This window comes from Vipera ursinii, assembly GCF_947247035.1.
Source record: "Vipera ursinii genome assembly, chromosome: 6".
NCBI lineage: Eukaryota > Metazoa > Chordata > Lepidosauria > Squamata > Viperidae > Vipera > Vipera ursinii.
The window spans coordinates 55,242,898-55,258,487 of NC_139515.1; the positions used below are offsets into that span (position 1 = coordinate 55,242,898).

Consider the following 15,590-nt stretch of genomic DNA (forward strand, 5'->3'; position numbering starts at 1 on the left):
GATTTTGAATGTGCAGTGCTAGGACTCTATCCTGTGATTTTTAAAAAGTGTAAATCTTCATATTATTTTCTTCTCATTTTGGCTTTGCTATTCATTCTTTTACTTTTATTTGAAAGGAGAATTACTTGTAGCTTATAAATTCCAAAGCTGAGGGACACCATTTATAAATAAATTAGTGGGTTCAATCTGTTGGGGAATAAATATTTTTTCTTGATGAAATATTCATTTAGAAATACAATGGATACAGTTCATACTGTAATGAAAAATGAGTTATTAGTGAAAAATTCTTACTTGCATACAGATATCATTTGGAATATAATAAGACTGCACTCAGCAATAGGAAATAGTTTGAAGGCTAGAGATCAGCCAACATACAGTGGGCTACAAGTAGCATAAATTATTTAGACATTTTTCACAGGATTTTTCAGTTCCTTAAAGTACCACCTTTTTTCTTGAACATAATCATTTTCATTATGCAATCGTGTTTTTTTAAGAATACACGTGTATGTGCGCACACAGACAAATACGATTTCTTGGTTTCTTGTGAAGGAAAAAAAAACACCTAGCCATGTACCAAACATTGCATTTACCCCCAATAGAGGTGCAGAGGATTATGGAGGGTTAAAAAATAAATTCAGGCTCAGTGGTTGTTGAGATCTGCTAGAGACTGCGAGGCTGGTTGCAGCTCAGTCCGGGGAACAATAGGTACCTGTATTCTGCATGGACCACTGGGCAGGGACCAAGCAATCTGGGAAAAGCTTTGCCTACGCTGAGGCTTTCTCTCCGGGAGAATGCGTAATGAGAGCTCCACTTTCCCGCGGAGCGGAAGCGAGGAAGGCGAGAAGGAATCCCGTCGCTTGCATGAGGAGGGGCCGGCTGATCTTTAATCGTTTCTAGCCAGCCTTGGCTTGGCCTGAACGTGAGGTTCTCGGTCTACAACTCGGCGGACTGCCTTTCCGCTTGCTAATTCAGTCAGACACTACCGCCGCAAGAAGAAGCGGCAGCACATGCCGCGTCTCGCCTCTTCCAGACAGGCGCGCGCGCGCTCACGCCTCCCCCCCCACCCCCGCTGGTCTGAGCAGGCAGCTTAAGTGTCACCGCTATAACCGAGCCCAGTGCAGCACCCGTCGCCATGGTGTGAAGAGGGGGCCCCGGGAGATGATAGCAACGAAGGAGCTTCGGTCGGCTTTCAAGTTGGGGTAAGGGAGAGTCTTTATTTCCCTCGGACTTTTAGAGTCCTGGAAGAGTAGGGTTTTATTCTACGCTTACCTTATTTCCAGGGTGAAGCTCTTTGCAAAGCCCCGGTTCGTAGGCATACATTGTCGATGCAGAAACTGACTTGCCCCGTTTTTTCGGAGATGAGAACTCTTCGAATTCGAGTGGCTTTCTGATTCGGCAGCCAGAATGGATTGTTTTCTTTCTTTCTTTTTCTTTCTTTTTGCAGAAGGGAGGGTATGGTCCTTGGAGTAGAGAGTGCTTACTTGTTCATTAGGGTTCAGAGTGAAAAATGTTCCTTTCGCCCCCATTTTTACTTTTTTTACACCCTTGCCTGTCCTGAGGTCAAAGACTTTTTAAAAATTAATGAACTTCCCTGCCGAGTTCAAATAATATCTAATCTACAAAGGCTGCAGCAGAGGATGTCATGATCTCAGGGATATTTTTTCACACAGGTGTGAAGTTTAAACTTAAATATTTTCCCCCCTGAGTATATTATTTGGAAGTATGCATTAGAAAAGCGTAGAAAAATGGCAACTATTCAAAATATTAGCACAATGAAATGTTAACAAAACACATTGTAGTGCATAACAGAACTAGGCAGGGGTTTATTTTGAACTCCATAAATAAATAATACAGTGATTCTCCCTACATCAGGTTTGTAGTGGATTATTGTAAGCAATTTCCTAAATATGTAATTCAGAGAAATCCATAACAATTGAGGAAAAAGCAGTTTGGACCATAAATTTTAAGTTATATTTTAAAAAGATGGCCAAGAAAGTTAGCAAAATAAATTGAATTACACAGTAAAACATAAAACAGTTTTGAAAGTCCAATATATGCCTTTTGTTATTTATAGTGATGAAATAAAAGCCACAAATTATTGTTAGTTAAAAATATAGCTAGGACTAGCTACAGCAAGCAATCCTTTTAAAAGTCCTAACAGATTCAGCAAAATACTAGATATGGTATATAATAAGTTATTATCTTGTATTGGTTGTAAAATATAGCAAGGAGTCAATTTGAAACCAGTTTGTATTATGATCTGTGAGAGACATGCATTATAGTTAATAACCCATTTTAAGTTGAATTTTGAGGTCTTTTATGTTATTATGTAATTAAGCTTCATGGAAAAATAATATTGAGATTTGGTTTGCTTTGAAATGTATTCATTTCAGCTGGAATGTATGATATTTATTCGATGTGGTGCAAGGACAAGAAAATACCTATTGTGATGGGCTTAGGAGGTTCTAATTTTTTAATTTTTATTTTCACACCCCATAAAATTAAAGAGACATTGCAGCTCTTTTTAGTGATTGCTTAAGTCTTTCTAAATGTTTAAAATACTGTTTTTGGTTGCTATGGCCAGTCTGACCTCTGTTTGCCATTTTAAGGACTAAGGCAACCCTTTTTTACATTAATTCCATTTACCTTGATTTATGTCTAAAATTGTGACTAAATGTCTTTGTTTCCAAGTGATAAATGTGGTGTGTATTAATCATTTATTAGAAGTAAACACTGCTGTCCTACTCAAAATACATTTTGTTCTGAGTTAATTGTATGGAACAAGCCCCACTCAGCAAACAACTATCTATTTTAAAGAGCCACTGAAAACTTGGCTCCAGAAGGAGGAAATTGGCATTTACTTTCTCTTTCATCGGTGTTTCATTTCTGATATTTGATGATGAGACTGCATGTAAACTAAAATGAATGGCTAGCGTTCCATTTTACATCCAGCCAGATGTATATTGGGTCAATTTTGTATATGTATTCCATAACATCCCCCACATAGTTTTTGTCCACTATTTTATTATCACTGTATAAAAGAGATGTAAATAGAAGTATTCTTCTGATAGAGGCTCACTGAATAGTTCATTGAATACCATCAGATTTTGTTCTTACAAAATATGTTCACCCTATTTAATGTCCCTTGCATATTAGAAAATCTCTTTCAGATAGATTTAGTTTTTTTATATGTTTCCCCCCCCCCCAGTACAAACTGCTTATTGAGAAAATAGAGCAGGGCTCCCCGCCCCTTAGATGAAAATTACTGGTTTGACTTGTTGTTTGGGTTTTGTATGCCAGGCTAATATAATAATGATCTCAGGCTAGCAGAGAAAATGATTTGGCAGTTTCAGATGCCTGAAAAACACATTAATGCTTAACGTTTACTTTAAAACAATTAGCTAAAATTGCAAATGTAGATGCAGTGTAGTCCTAATGCATTACCAGTAAAATTTTCATTTAAATAGCAAGTACACAAACTAATATTTTTAAAGAATATATTTTCTTTAACTTGCAGGAAGAAGTGCGTGATTAGTCCCATTGATTTTAGGGGTCCACTCTATGTCTAGATGCAAGGTATTAGCTAATGGTTTTCAAAACTGACTGCTCTCCCCCAATTGGGCATCAATTAGGAGACCATAGTAGTCTTTTAATATTGTAATAAGAGTTGTCCTGTTGAATAATGTTTTATGATTTAAGGAACATTTTGTTTAAAGCATGTATAACCATGATAAGATACTTAATTCTGTTGTATATCATGTAAAATTGAAAGTATAATTGAAGGTGTTTGAGATTTTAGATTATAAATATGATGCTTCTTCTTCAAGAAGGTCAGTAGATGAAGACTTCAAAATGTTCAATATAGATGGAGACAAATTTAGTTAATAAATGGCATGCATTAGTCTTCAGATTAACAGACTTTGGAAGTTGGGTCTTTTAGAATATTATTCAGTATTAGATGAATTGAAGTATATAATGGGACTGTTAAGGATTATATAGGTAGAATTATGATATATGAAGCTTGAAGTGAAGGAATTTACCCTAATCAAAACAAAGAAAAGAATCCCTCCAGCGAAAGAAAAGCTCAAGGGAATATAAATTGCACCTTGTTCAAAGTCTGATTACAACTAAACTATAAACTTACCAAAAAAAGCACACCGTTCTATCATGTATTAATGATATTTATTTGGTAAATAGTTACTTTCAAATATATTCACAGTGAAATAGTTATAAATTAAGAGTTTAATAGTATTTTTGGTTGAAAGATTGTCATCATGAAGAAAGGCGGGATATCCAAGAAATTCCAAATCACAGTCATTTCTAAATATGCAAAGTGGTACATATTTGATTTGCCCTTCTGAAACCAATGCATGAGGTGAAACATTATAAAGGTATAAATGTGTGAACTTGCAAATGAAAATATATGTACAAAATGTATGTACTAACAACAGGCATGCATAAAAAAGCACATGCACATGTAACACATACATATCCTGCATTAGGGAAATTGCTTACAAAGCTGCATTGACAAACATATGTATTTTAAAACAAAAATGCGTAAGACTGTATATCTCTATCAGAAAGGATTACAAAGAAAGAGAATCAAGTTGTAAAAAGGATAAACTAAACAAATTCAAAATAAATCATTTATTCCTACTTGTGTAAATCAGTGGTTAGATAACAGGCAGTTATTTCTTGATATCACAAACCAAGAGGAAATACTTCATAATTAACTGAAACACATAATGCTGTTTTTAAATATGTATTGTAACTCTTCTTGATGATGTATGTACATTTTCATCTTTTGTATGTTTACTTAAAATATTAAGTGATAGAATTACACTGTCTCTATTAACTGGTGCCAGATACAGCACCATTGATTAATGTAACAACAGAAGATGCTGTTTAAGCATTTCAGCTGTCACCTTTATATTGGATTTCATCAGTTGCACTACAGATGTATATACCACTAATTATTCTTATGTTTTAACTTTCTGTAATTTGTGAACTAAGTCTTACATTTCCCATTATCTTTTCATCTTTGTAGGCTTATACTGCCTTCTGTTTCTGGAGTATAATATTGTTAGGCATATGTGTATTCGTGAAACATGTGGAGAGTCAATTGAGTGGGAGTGTGTTAAAGCTCCTTCATTAAATGAAAGCATATTAAACATTATATCTTGTTAATTTGTTTAATACAACATTGCCAGCATCCCACGTCTGTGCTTTAGAAATGTTATAAATACTACATCTGAAATCTCTGAAGTCAGATTTATATGTAAACATGTAACTCGATGTTCAAAATGCTACCTCCCTCTGATACATAGCCAAAGAAGATACAACAGAAATGCTGTATTCATTCACTTTCTTAACAGAAGTGTTTTTGTTCACACTTCCAATTTGACATTCATTTTAGGCAATCCTCTTTCCCATTTTTTTTGATTGTTCGGTTTTTCCCCATCCTTCTTTTCTTCTCCAGCTATTACTTTAGGTTTGTTTTCAAAGAGTATTTTTAAATTTCAGGTTCTCCCAAGCATGTTGATACTATCTTCTCTTTATCCTCAGTGAAGCTATTCTGGCTCCTTTTGTATTGGCACAAATTACATGCTTTTATTGATGAGTTCAATTTTTGATTTCTTTGAACTTACCAGTTCTGTATTTCTTTAGATTTTTTCTGCTTATATGGTCATGACTTTGTATTCTGAGTGTGCACGTAACAATTCTTTGCAATTGGCTGCCAGGTTAAAACATAGAGCATGGTAATGCCCATTAAATATTAAATATTTAACTACCGGTATTCTGACTTGAGAAGCCAGGGAAGTATGACATTTCTTCCTGTTCCTCTTAGTAGTTTTACTGCACTTTTGCTCGTTCCTTCTGGAATGAGTAAGGCTCCATGAAGAAAAGATTCAGGTTAGAACACGGGCAAGAAAAACAAAATAGTTTTCTCTCATCATTTTTATATAAAAGTAATTATGTGCTGTTCCATAACATTACAAATCTTAGTGGTTTTGAATTATCGTCCAGTAATGCAAATGAGCATTGTGTTATGTCTAATGCAATGTTATTGCAAGTTATTTATGTGAAGAGAATTATTGCTTCACAACTACCCAACACAGATTTCTTTCAAATCCTTCTGCTCTTGATTTCTTCCCTTTCAGTCCCATCCATGCACAAAGCCTAGGCCCTAACTGGATGTCCTGTTTTGTGTTAGATGTTAGAAAAATCCTTTTCTATATAATTATTCTAGTTTGAAATTCCTACTTTCTTCTTCTTGGCCAGAAAAATACTCCACCTATGATTTTGTTTTGCACACTTTACTGTATATCTAAATTGCACTGTACAGAAATATTAGCAGTGATGAGCAAACTCGGAGAATGTAGTGGTCTTCTTGTATTGCCCTTTGGCATACTGGTATTAATGTTTCAATTTAGAGTATTCCTCTGACTACCAGATACCCAATGACTTTCATTAAAACAAGATCTAGAAGGGGAATCCTGGGAAATATTATCAATTCTTCATGAAGATCAAAGCACTGAACTTCTGCACATATCCTTTGAAGCTTATTAAATTAAAATACATAATATTTTAATGCTAATGGCAGAAAGTGAAGAAGAACTAAAGAGCCTCTTGCTGTGGGTGAAGAAGGAGAGTGCAAAAGTTGGGTTGAAACTTAACATTAAGAAAACCAAGATCATGGCATCCGGCCCTCTCAATTCCTGGTAAATAGATAGGGAAGAAATGGAGGTAGTGACAGATTTTATTTTCCTGGGCTCCAGGGTCACTGCAGATGGGGACTGTAGCCAAGAAATTAAAAGACACTTGTTCCTGGGGTGGAAAGCCATGGCAAATCTAGACAGCACATTAAAAAGCAGAGACATCACCCTGCCAACAAAAGTGCGTATAGTCAAGGCTATGGCCTTCCCAGTTGCAAAGTATGGCAGTGAAAGTTGGACCATAAGAAAGGCTGAGTGCCAAAGAATTGAGGCCTTTGCACTGTGGACTGCAAGGCGATCAAACCAGTCAGTCCTAGAGGAGATCAACCCTGACTGCTCTTTAGAAGGCCAGATCCTGAAGCTAAAACTCAAATACTTTGGCCACCTAATGAGAATGAAGGACTCACTGGAGAAGAGCCTAATGTTGGGAAAGATTGAGGGCAAGAGAAGAATGGGACGACATTGAATGAGGTGGCTGGATGGAGTCACTGAAGCAGTAGGCGTGAGCTTAAATGGACTCCAGAAGATGGTAGAGGACAGGAAGGCCTGGAGGAACGTTGTCCATAGGGTCGCGATGGGTCGGACACGACTTTGCAGCTAACAACAACAACAATATTATTACCTGACTATAGATAATGTTTCCTTATTTTGAAGAACTATTTGAACTTAAGTTCTACTTTTTGAAGTCTTTATGAATTTATATTTTTCTCCTTAGTCCCTAAAAGTAATTATTTGTTCCTAATCAAATATTAGTAATAATATTCCTTCTTGATATACAATGTACATTTTTTCCATTTAATATTCATTATCCATTGTCAATACAATTTTGAATCTACCATATTATATTACCTTTTTATGCATTGTACAATTAAGGTTTTAGGAAAATGATTTATTTTTATAACAACTTTCTTCTAGTATTTTGTGTGGTTTTTCCTCTCCTATTTCATTCATATATATATGTCAAGTGTGTAAATCCAGAAAACAACCAAGATTAAATATGTTATGTAAACATAGCCAACAAGTCAGAACCCTTTGTTAGAAAATTGATGTTTTAATGTTCATTATAATTAGAGAGCCAAACAAGCAATCTATTTGTTGTTTCCACCCTTTCACCCTGTTTGCCTGTATTGATAGGAAAGATATGACTTTCTTCCCATTCACTAGACAGGGGTGTCAAACTGCAGGCCGGACGCATCTTCCGGAAGCCGCACCCACCCCATTGCTGGCAATGGCAAAAAGGCTGTGATACATTGCGCGATGTCACATGATGTCGTGAGTTTGACATGTCTGCACTAGAAGAATAAGGTTGGAGGAAGGGATTATAGAGATCAGTAGGTATAGTTATGGATTGGGAACCTGTGTTTTCTTTATTATTATTTTTTGAGGGGTAGAGTTTATTACTTTGTGCTATTATTATTATAGCACAGGTAGTCCTCAACTACAAAAATTCATTTAGTGGCTGTTTAAAGTTACAATGACACTGAAAAAAGTGACATATGACTATTTTTTACACTTACAATCATTGTAGCATTTCCATGGACCCATGATCAAAATTTACATGCTTGGCAACTGACTTATATTTATGATGGTTGCAATGACCCAGGGTCATGTGATTACCTTTCATCACCTTCTGACAAGCAAAGTCAATGGGGAAGCCAAATTCACTTAACTAACAACTGCAGCGATTCACTTAACAACTGTGGCAAGAAAGGTTGTAAAATGGGGCCAAACTCACTTAACAAATGTTTATCATCAGAAATTTGGACTCAGTTGTGATCATAATTTGAGGACTACTTGTATTGTTGTTAACCTCCCAGACTTGTGTGTCACAAGGTGGGCATCTGTATAAATCTTTTAAATAAAATAACACTATGAAGAGGAACTCTAACTATACTGGTTGAATATATAGTTACAGTTAGAAACTATATATTATGATCAGCTCTTTGGTTACATAGAACCAGTGCTTTTTTTGTAAAAGAAAAAGGTGCCGGAACTCACACATGTCATACAACCCGCCTTGCCTACCCTACAAGGTTCCATCCAAAAAAGGTGCCGGAACTCCATTCTGAGCGTTCTATGACAAAAAAAGCCCTGCATAGAACAGAGGTCCCCAACCCTCAGTCTGTGGACCTGTACCGGGCCACGGCATGCCAGCAACCAGTCCGCACAAACAAGCAAAGCCCCATCTGTGGATGCAGGCTGCACACAAAGCCACGCACTCTCCAATCCACGGAAAAACTTTTCTCCATGCAACCAGTCCCTGGTGCCCAAAAGGTTGGGGACCTCTGACATGGAATATTGTAAATATGTTCAACAAAATACAGTTCTATTTTGTCTTTAGAAGACATTTATTAATATAGGAAAGTCACAAACAGAACAGCCAAAGTCTTTCTTTCAGATTATTGGGCCTTGATCCTATAAACTATCATATACTGTCAAGACCTATTCTTATTTTAAAGTTACTCAGTTCAGAATCTTTTTTTTTTGCAGTTCAAAAAATGTAACAGGACGTCTTCCAACTAAATATACAGTAAAAATATTATATGAATGAGAAACCTGGACTGAGATGAGAATATAAAGAACAAGATTGAATATTCTGGTATGTTTTCTCTATAATCTTCTTCAGACTTGTGAAAGTTTTATGTAAGTTTTTATTTGTTCTGTCAGTGTTTATTTATTTTTATCCTATATTTATTATTTTTATAAATAACTCAAGGTAGCCAACATATGTAATATTCCTCCTTCTTCCTTTTCCCCCTCCACAACAACCCTGTGAGGTGGGTTAGGCTGAGAGAATGACAGGCCAGTTAATTTTCATTCCTAAGGCAGGACTAGAACTCACAATCTCCTGGATTGTAGGTCAGCATCTTAGCCACTAGTCCAAACTAGCTTTAGATCAGACATGTCAAACTCGTGACATCACATGACGTCGCACAACATATTGGGACGGTTTTGCCATTGCCAGCAATGTGGTGGGCACAGCTTCCTCATGATGCATCCAGCCTGTGGGCCAGCAGTTTGACACCCCTGCCTAGATGTTAATCTAGTTTAGAGGTTAAGGATAATTAAAACACATTTCTAATTTTTATAGGCTTGGTTCATTCTAACATGTCTCCCATATCCCCTTATCTAATTTACAGATTTAGAAAAGAAACTTCTAATTCTTGTAATAAAACATTAACTGTACATGCAAGTGAGTACAGATGTGTTGTAATAATATATTTGGGTCACATCAAATGTAAATTTCTATTTAGGGTTAGTGCTTCTTTGGCATGAAGATTCACAATATGACTAGGTTCTTGCTTGCCAGTAGTAACTGCAGTGGCTGCTCAAGAGAAGAGAAGGGAAGAACACATAGCTGTTCCATTCTATAACCAAAATTTTCCCATCATGCAGTCAAAGATGTAGTCTGAAATATTAATAAGTAAATTAACATCACAGCAGGGCTACATAGGGGTGAATGATTTAGCTAGTTTCTTATGTCTGTTATGCTTACATGTATTATCTATAAGACCAGAAATACTAAAATGTTCTTTCTCAGAAAATAATACATTTTATTTTCTTTGAAAATCAAGAATCTGATACCTCTTTTGAGCAAGAATCATGTTAAAATAGTACACACAAATGCAGTGTCAAAATCAAGACAGACAATATTCCTCTCTGTTCTCTGCTATTTTGGTATACCTATAATTTTGTGTTCAATTCTGGGCCACATTTTAGGAAGAACTGTTGACAAAACATACAAAGGAAAATAGCGAAGATGATAAGGGGCCTCAAAAGAAAAAATACAACAGATTATTGAAGATGTTGGATAGGCTTAGCAGGAAAAAAGAAGTCTGTAGTATATATGTTAGCTCTTAAAAATTGTCATGGAGAAGTTCAAAGTTGTTCCAGATGGTAGGATAAGTTACAGTGGGTTTAAGTGATAAAGAAATTTTGGTTGGATATCAGAAAAAAATTTCTAGCAGTAATAGTTATTTAACAATGGAACAAATTGCTCTGTGAAGTTGTAGATTCTCATTTAGTTGAAGTATTTAAACAGAGTATGGATGGCCAACTGTTAAAGATGCTGTAATAGTGAATTTTTGCACTAGCCAGGGATTGGTAGATGATCTCAGAGGCCACCTCTAAACCTTGTATTATTTGATTGTTTAGAAGCAAATTTGATGTAGTAGCATTCATACAATTAGTACTTGCATGAATGTTGAAAATTCAGTTACAGGCATTCTGCCAGCTGATTACTAATGGTAGTACTTAACCCAAACATCAATTACATATTAGATATGGGGAAGCTAATTATGCAGAAGATCATAGTCCTTAAACATGTACTGGGAGATGAACAGCTAAGTGATGACAGAAGAGAGAAACTCTCAATGCCTTTTGGCAAAATATGTTAAGTTACAGGAGATAACTCAAGTCGTTGCTTAGTCTACTCCATAACTACCATTAATATTTTGCTAGTAGTATAAAGTATTAGTAAGAAACTAAATTGCTATTAATGTAGCTTATTCTGTATCTTTCTCCCATGACACAATTTTAACCTGATTAATTCTTAATGTAATGTTTCCTAGAAGAGGTGTAAAGTTCGGTCTCAAATTTGGTAACTATAAGATAATGCCTTAGAACAGAGGTCCCCAACCTTTTGGGCACCAGGGACCGGTTGCATGGAGAAAGGTTTTTCCACGGACCGGAGAGTATATGGTTTTGTGTGCTGCCTGCATCCCGCGGATGGGGCTTTGCTTGTTTGTGCGGACCGATTGCTGGCATGCCGCGGCCCAGTACTGGTCCATGGACTGGGGGTTGGGGATCCCTGCCTTAGAAATTAACAAAATCAATCATTAGTAGACCTTAAGGACAACATTAAAAAGGGTAGCTGCAAAAAGTGGAAAATATTTGCTATCACTGCAAACATCTTTATACAAGTTGGTCATATTGATGTCTGGAAAAACAGATTTTTCATTCAAATGAATGAAATACTATGTTTCTATTTGAAAAAAAATCAGAATTGTGACATATGTTCAAATTACATTCCTTATTATGGATCACCTTTAGGGTTACAGATAAGAGGCACTATTTTTCATTGCTTCCATTTTTTCCTAGGGAGATTTAGTCAGTGATGGGAGACAGTAGGATGCTGCAGATTTTAGTTAACCTTAGCTGTTCAATATTTATATGAAACTATTAGGAGAAACTATTAGGAGAAATCATATATTAATTTAGGATGAGATGTTAACATATGCTATTGATATAATTCCACACCCAGATAAACCTAACATGCATTGGAGAATTTGACCACATGTTTAAAGATTTGTGTGTGGGAGTGCTGAATGGAAGAAGCTGAAATTGAACTCTTGCAAAGCTGGGATGCTATCTGAAAACGCCTAACTGTCGGTCAGCTCCTATTCTGATTCTGAATGAAGTTGTTGAATTTAGATTTTAGAAAAGTTTCTGAATGCAGTTTCAAGAGTTAGGGTTAACCCTAACTTACAAAGCCGTGGTTCCTAAACTGTGCTATGGTATTCTGACACCCCACAGCAAACTCACAGGAGTGCTGCAGAATATTTTAGTATTGAATAAATGGAAATGTTGACTGTGATGCCCCAGGATGCCCTGGTCATGAAAAAGTCGCTGAGATGTTAAGGAAAACCAGGAAAGTTTGGGAATCTCTGTTATAATGGATAACATGCTTGTCTCTCAGGTATTTTCAGGAATGATTGCTTCAGGTAGAACTTACCCATCCCATTAACTTATACTAGCAAGGCCTCTTTGTGTTCAAATAGTTAATGGGGCAGAGAAAGTCGTGCTTCTCCATTGCTGTCTTTTTTTATTTGTAATAGCTTGCCCACAGAGGCTTGGTACGTGCCCACTCTGTGGGCTTTCAGGAAGGTGTAAAACAGCATAAGAATGTTGGGTATTTGTCATCATTAGATTTAGGTTGACTGTCAGCTTTTGTTGTTAATATGATAATAATATCAAGAGAATATATTTTACAACTTCATTATTTTAAAGTTTAATTTGTAAACTGTTGGGAGTTACATTAGAATAAAGTAGTATGTATTGGTGGTAAATAAATATATCCAGCTCTTTGATGTCATTTTATGTTTTGATTGTACCAGATATTTAATATTATTGTTATTGTTGCATATTTTAGGCGAACCTTTTCTTTATTTATAATTTTATATTTTTATTAAAAATATTTTTAAGTTCCTAAAAAGGTGCATTATATTGTCATGTATTTAGTTTCTAGGACATTTTTTAAAAAAATAGAAATCTGTGTTTGATTTTGTAAGAACACTTCTTACTGTCAGACATCATCTTTCCTCCTCATCTTCTGAAAGAATTTACTTTATTTTCTTTTCATTAAGAATTACTCAGTAATATCTACAAAACAATTTTGTATTTCATAGCAAATCATTTTCCTTCTAACACATATACTAACTGTTAAGAAAGTTCTTTTTCCAGAGAAGAGGAGCTTCAGAGTCTCCATTACACACAAACATGTTATAAGTAGTAGACCTGTATTTAATGATGTTGACATTAGGAATTAAATATTCTGATGTGGCTAATTTTCCTACTGTTTATTTCTTCCCATCCGTCCCCCCCATCCTTGGTTATGTGCATTTCTTTCTTATTGTTCCCATCCTCCTTGCATCAGACCCCTGAACTGCTCAAAACTATGGGATCAATAGCAGGTTTTCCTTCCTTGATCTAATTGGTCAGGCTGGTATTGGTTGGAGTATTTGGCCTATAAAACCAGTCTCAAGGGTCTTTACTCAGCTGATCCCTGTGGGGAGTGAACCATTGCATTATTAACAACTGAGCTCTTGAATGACTTGATATTTCTATGCAATTTCTGATAGTTATGAGAATACAAGCTGAATATGAGATGAAGCAAGTGCTGCCCTGCTTGAGATGAGAGGTAAGGACACAATAAGAGCTAAAAGTTAGATCTGAAAAAAAATCAATTTCCCACAGCATTATGTTTGGAAAGCAGCTGTTTTGATAATCCAGCATAATTCCTAGAGTCCCTGGTCAGAGACTTTGAAATAGGAATCAATGACAAACCCCAAGACTGTCCTGAATGCTGGGTGCGATAGTTTCTATTGCAACAGAAGCGGAAGATCTCAAAGAATAACTGAGAAACTTACATATTCAACTACTGGATGCTAAGTTTATCTTGAAAATATTTTGGTCTTATTTTTTTACCTGTTCAGTTTCCTTTTTTGAAAAGTTATTAAAAAAGTAGTAGCAACAAGATATGGAAATAATCAAACATGCTGGTGCTGTTAACATTGTTCATAAATGCTTCTATTTTCTAAAACTGATAGTATAGTTAAACTTTGTATATTTTTATCAGTAAAATACTGGAGAATTTTCTCTTCAAACATAGGGCTATCAGTTTAATAGTTGTTATACAAAGTGAGCTGTGTCTATTAAAGGGGCTTGACAAATTCTGACAGATCAGTTACTATCAAGTTGTGTTTAAGCTCTAGTGTTACATTAATGTATGTTATTAAATTTAGGATTGCATTGTCTTAACATTTCCTATACTTCATATTATCATTTTAGGGGCACCAATACAACATAAAGCAATAAAATATCCAAATATGATCAATAGTACATGTTCTAAAACAAAAAGTGATTTCAATTCCAAAATGTGGAGAACAATAAGTAAATTGGTTTTTACAGTTCTAAAATCACTTATGGCAAACCTATAGTAATCAAAATTCATTGTAATGAAAATATATATGCATGTCTAGCAAGCCAGCAATTAACAAAAGAGGGTGATATCTTAATTTTATAGCTTCCCCTTATGCAGGGCCTGAGAAAGTTTGGATTGTGAAGATCAAGTTCAGCACTTCGAGTTAAATCTGTAAAGCTCCCCCCCCAAGTGTCTATATGTTCAAATGAATATCATATGTACTGCGAGAGCTCTCTCTTCTCCCCCCCCCAAGAAAAAACAATATGACTAGTTCTGAACTATTCTTATAGGCTATAAGAATATAGGCTACTGTTACAGGACAAGCAATAAGTCATTGCACGTGGCAGAGAAAAAAATAATGACACACACATGCACACAGCCACAAGCACCCCCCCCCAATACACATATACAGACAATTCTTCCAGTACTCCTCAGAGTAAGGTGCATATATCTGGAATAATTTTTTTTGTATTTCACATATCAGTTGCCCACATTTAATTAAACTACAAGCACATTCCTGATTGTATGGTCATATGCTAGGGATGGCTAGTCAACCACATCCAGCTGCTTGACAATTTGGTTTCACTTCAGAGCCACTCTTATCTCTAACTATTTAGATTTGGGAGTTCCTGTCAAACTAGTTTTTATAATTAAAGTTTAAAAATACCATGATATATAGGATAATAATGGTTTTTAGTGAGTGTATATATAAACTTTTACACTGAACTTCTGTCACATTTTGAAATAGCCTACTTAATGACAAGACATTTTCCCTTTTTAATAAAAATATATGTTCAGTTTTAAGAAAATAATGTATAGGTCAATAATCATTCCTTCTTTTTAGATTTATTGCAAGCATCTGATTGGCCACTGTTAAAGGCAAAATACTTATCATGAAATATTTATTTATTTATTTTTATTACATTTATTTTTATTACATTTATATCCCGCCCTTCTCCGAAGACTCAGGGCGGCTTACAAGCTTAGCAGAAATATAAATTTATATCCTTTCTTTTTTGTCATTTCCTACAATTAATATTATTTTACCTAGTTCCAGATAAATATATTTACTATTGAGACCAGATCAGATTGCTACCTTCCATTTTCGAAGGTGTTTGACTATGACTTTCAATTGCATATAACTTTTATGATTTTAGAGTTTAGAAAACATC

General features: G+C 35.3%; 1 long non-coding RNA gene across 1 annotated transcript in view; it reads left to right on the forward strand.

The window, feature by feature from the left end:
• The first annotated feature begins 1,001 nt into the window (after positions 1-1,001).
• Positions 1,002-15,590, forward strand: part of LOC310642354 — a 62,911-nt gene continuing 48,322 nt past the window's right edge. Inside the window, exon 1 of the long non-coding RNA XR_014492894.1 lies at positions 1,002-1,199. This is a non-coding gene — a long non-coding RNA (uncharacterized lncRNA). The remainder of the gene's footprint in view (positions 1,200-15,590) is intronic.